General features: G+C 56.9%; 1 protein-coding gene across 1 annotated transcript in view; it reads left to right on the top strand.

Moving 5' to 3' along the window:
• The window catches only part of ALKBH5 (AlkB family member 5, RNA demethylase), a gene marked incomplete at its 5' end in the record, with an annotated part of 13,274 nt that overhangs the window by 1,351 nt on the left and 7,167 nt on the right, over positions 1–4,756 (top strand). The gene's annotated exons all lie outside the window — the stretch shown is intronic.

Genomic DNA, 4,756 nt, shown 5'->3' with positions numbered 1-4,756 from the left:
TCGCTCAGGAGCACCGCGGGTCGCGGGCACAAGGAGGGACTTGATGCGTGTTCTCGCAAGCAGGGGAAGAGCCGCGGAGGTGAAATGACCTGCCCAAGGTCACGCAGCCGGCCGGTGGTAAAGCTGGGATTGGCACTGGGGAGCGCCTGCTTCCTAATCCCCACTGCCTCCCAGTATGCGCTGGGCGGGCAGAGCAGGTAAGGGGACGGGCAGGGTGAGCGCAGGCAGGACCCGCCGGTGTCAGGGTTTAGGGAGGGCAGCTGGAAGCTGCGTGACGCGGTGAGCGCCAGCGTCCCTGAAGGTCAGAGTGCTCCCTGCCAGCAGCGGGGACCGCCTGGGCTCGGCCGGCAGCGCCTGGAGCCACCTCCTCGTTCAGGGGCTTATTTTTTAGACTGATGAAGGTCCAAGGGAGTTTTCAGAGCTCCCGGGGCCGTAACACAATCTCCTGCTTTGGCTTGTAAAGCGATCGCCGCAGGGTTCGGGAAGGAATTTCCCCCCCCCAGTCCACCCAGCCTCGCACCGTTGACTAATGCATCAATAATAAATGCCGAGATCTCGCGTCGCTTTTATCTCGGAAAAGCTGCACAAACATTAACTAATCCTCGCCGTCCCCCCGGCGTTAGGTAACTTCTGCGGATTAGCGAGGGGCGAGGGAGGCTGCGGAGGGAAGCGGCAGGGGCACTGAGGATGTTTTCTCGTTCTCTGGTGGGTTGGAGGGGCAGAGGTCAGGGTGATTTCGTGAAATGGGACTCAGGGGGGACGACCCGTCCTGCTGCGTGGCCTTTTACCGTGGAGCAGCCTCCGTCCCCGGGGACGGAAAGTGCTGGGCTTGAGGCGGCCGCGCTGCTCCCTGGCTTCTCTTAGACACCAGGAGGGAAACTTTCCTCCCTAATTTTCCTGCTGGTGATGCGACCTCTTGTGCTGCCTTTCCGCAGTGGGCCTGGGGTCAATGGTTGTCCTTCCTTTTACAGCCAGAGGTCTGGTTTTTTTAAGGACAAGTGAGAGTTCTTTCTTGCTTAGGAGCAAGAAAACAGCCATTAAGGCAGGGTCAGTCTGAAGTCTTGTAGTCAGAGCCACCAGGAAAACTCCCGTGGACTTAAGTCTGAAATAAGATCAGGACTTTGCAGGAGGATGGTGGGAAGAGGGAGAGATGCTTTTCTCTGCACCAGCACCAGAGGATGATGTTTTCTTGTCCCCCAGCGCTGCTGGGAAGAGGCAGCTTGGCTCAGGGCTCCTGGAGCTGGAGCAGAGCGGGGCATCTCCCAGACCTGTGCTTGGGTGACGAAGATCTCGGTCGAATTTGATCACAATCAAATCAATCGAAGATCTGCTTTCCCTCCACACAGCAGGGCTGCTTTCTGACCTACCCACCCACGGTTAGATCTTCTGCTTTCCAGCAAATGATAGACTTTAGGGGGGAAATAGGGGGATTACTGTAATTACAGCAGTTAGCAGATACTTAGCACTCGCTTAAGGGAGGATTGTTCTGTGGTGATATGATGGTGGCCGGGTGCAAGTTCCTTAACTCCAGGAACTTGAGTTCCCATCTCTTTGTCTCCCCTCTGACCCCAGCCCTTCTGGAGGAGCGCCGGGAGGCGCGGACTCTCGGTGGGCTCTCAGGGCTTTATCTCCAAAATCCAGCCCTGGGTCACGTTTAAGTCAACTCCGCAAACTTGGCTTTTTCTCCTCACAGTAAACAGTTGCTGAAGGCAGTTGCCCTGGAGATCGGGAAACGGCGCAGATAGAAACGGCACGCTTGAAATGTCCATGATTCAGACACTGCTGGGTCAGTGGCTGCTGCTGGCACGTAGCCTTTCAGGGGAAGCCGCAGTAGCCATGTGGAAGCCATGAGGATCTAAAGAAAGCTGCTGGGTCTCTCTCTTTGCCCCCACATCGTTCTCAGGCTCTCACTGGCTCACACCTGTCCTGTCCCCGCTCTCAGCAGCCAATTCCAAACTGCTCGGATTCTGTAGGCACCCACCCAGCCGGGAGCGGGTGGAGGGGCTTTCCCCACCTCCCTCCCTGGACTTTACCTGCGTGCTGTTGAGCAGGCTGCGGCGTTTGCAAACACTGAACCCCCCTCAGGCTCAGACCTCCAACCACAGGTTGATATCTAGAAGGTGGAACAGAGATTCTCCTGCCTGCACTGGGCATCTCTGCCCACAGGACAAGGGCTGAGCCACCCCATGACCCGCTACCGAGCCCTTTGCTCTTCCAGCAAAGCCCTTCTTCCTCTCCTTTCACCTCAGCAGTGAAGATTTGCCCCTTTGACGTCTAGAAGCAGACCTCCTCCAGCCCCCTCTTCTCCTGCAGCCCCAGGAAGTAGCTGCTTCTGCGGGTTTGTCCTGCTGTCAGCCAGGCCGAGCGAATGCAGCGGCAGTGCCTCGGTCTGTGCCGCTCTCCTCAGAGTTAGGCTGATTTCAGCCCCGTGGACCATCCGGTGTCTGCTGGGCGCTGCTGGCTCGACTGCGTTAGCGGGTTTTCTCAACAATAACTTGATAAGCATCAGTCGATAGAAGCAGTGAGGGGATGGAGGAATTTGCCTGTTCATCTGCTCAGACAAATGCTTAGGCTGGAAAAAAGGGGCTGGGGGTTGCAGAGCCAGCCGCCATGCGGGATTCCTTCTCTGCACTGTGCTCCGCTGTCGCAGGGAGCAAGTCTGAGCTCCCAGCCAGCTTTTGTTGAACTGCTCAGTATTGCTGGGCTTCCCTCCTTCCCTCCCTCGTCTCCTAGTGTCTGTAATCGCGGTGGAAACACGGTGATTGTCTCTCCGGTTGTCTTGAGCAGTGCCCGGTGGTAGCAGTCTCTGGAGGAGACTTTCTTCCCAGCTGGAGGAATCTCTCCACAGCGGTCTGGGTTAGCTCCTTTTCCAGAAAAGTCTGATGTCTCAGAACAGGCTGCTGGCGCAGAGGAAGTTCTGCATGCACCAGCGGTGATGAGGCAAATAGATTTGTTGAAGCTCTGCTTGAACCGGTTGGTGTCACATCCGTGGTTTGTGGCAGCAGCTTTCCTGAAGCACAAGACAAGCCTTGAGCAGCTCAGACCCCACGATGGGCTTGTGTGTGAGGTCCCTCTGAGCTGACCTGGCCTAGAAATGTTTCTCGTTACAGACTCTGCAGAACTTCAGGGCCTCCTTTCTGGTGATGTTTGCACAAAACAAGCTGCTTTCATCTTCGGGGGTTTCAGTTCCGTGGTGGCTTAGCAGCAGCTTTTCTTGATTGAGTAAAGAGACTCGGGGAGGAGCTGGGGGGGTGAGATCTGACAGGTCAGGTAGGAACCGGGGTGTTAGTTGGGGGAGCGTGTGGACAGCATCTGCATCTCCCTGTGTTCTTCTGGAAGGTGCTTTAGGCTGGAGATGTCGTGCTCAGGTGTTCTTGTGGGCACCCATTCAGGGTTTTTCTCTCTTACCTCATGCTTTGGGGAACAGGAAATCTCTGGGTAGACCCTCGCTATCATGCTGGGTGTTTTGTCCCATCAGCAGGACACGGCAAGGCCAGGCAGTGGGTGAGAAGTTCTGAAGCACAACAAGCTTTTGACACAACCAAACAGTCTTTTTCTTCCATTTCTCTGCCTGGTGCCCTTTGCTAGAGGGCCACGCGGAGAGACGCCGTCACTACAGCTGATACAGTTGAAGGTGGGTTCTCCCACACCAGTGTGGCACTGGGGCAGGCTGGCAGGTCCCTGTTACCCCTCAGGCAGGAGTACAGGGGCTGTTGTGTCTGGGATCACGAGCTCTGCCTGGCCTCACTCAGAGCGTGAGCTGAAAAACAGGTTCCTGCCTGGGGTGTGAGGACGAGTGACCAGGCTGACACCCCGTGACTCAGACCCTTTTCCTGACGTTCAGGGTGTCGCTGAGGATGTGCCGTGTTGAATGTTAACGTGGGTGATATTGATGAATTCGCTGGAACTTGATGCAGAAATTCCTGGAGCATAATAGAGCGTTGTTACAAGCCCCTTCGCATCACCCTGTCTTGCTCTGCAGTGCCCTGGGGGACAGGAGGGTGGGCATCAACCCCAGCTTGAACTGATCAGGTTTTAGACTCTTAACTCTCTTCCCAAAGCAGTAAGTCCATCGTTGGGAGGTGCCTTTCGAGCGAGTGGGTGGGTTATCTAATCAGATAAAGGAAACCCGGTCCCGTCCCGAGCAGACCTGCATGTGCCTGAGTGCGGAGCGTCCTGAGTAACCCGCGTGCCGGTGACCCCGGCCGTGCTCCTGCAGGTCTGGCTGCCAACAGCTTCCCGGTAAAGCCTCGTGGGGAGAGCGGGCTCGGTGATTTCTGCTGCACGTTAAACCAGCGTGGGGATGTGCCGGCTTTGAGTGGCGTGAGCTGCCTTTGCCCAGGTCATTCCTGCCCTCGTCAGCCATTTCAAGAGGCTCTGAAGGTGTTTTCACTTCTCCTTTCCCGGTGCTGGACTCTGGAGGCTCTTTGAAGAGCCACTCTCCAAGCAGCAGGCAGAGGGCAGGCCCACCTCTTGAACCAGCGCCTTCGCACCCACGTGAGTGGTGAGACCTGCTCCTGGCAGGGTGGTTTGTGTGTGATGGCCGCTCTCCAGGGACCCGCCGCAATCTCATGTGCCGCACTGGGCCTCGAGGCTTGTGCAGAACAAGCCAAACCCTCCTGTGTGCTGTGGGTGGTTGGGGCCCTCGTTGGCCGTGGCTTTTCTAGAAATGTGGAGTGGGCAAAGTCATCTCGTAGAGCAAAACACGCTCCTGCCGAGAGCGGCTGGTGTACGGTGGCGCGGCTGGGTTTGGCCG

This window comes from Buceros rhinoceros, unplaced genomic scaffold (assembly GCF_000710305.1).
Source record: "Buceros rhinoceros silvestris isolate BGI_N320 unplaced genomic scaffold, ASM71030v1 scaffold28629, whole genome shotgun sequence".
Lineage (NCBI taxonomy): Eukaryota > Metazoa > Chordata > Aves > Bucerotiformes > Bucerotidae > Buceros > Buceros rhinoceros.
This window is presented reverse-complemented; position numbering and strand designations above follow the sequence as displayed.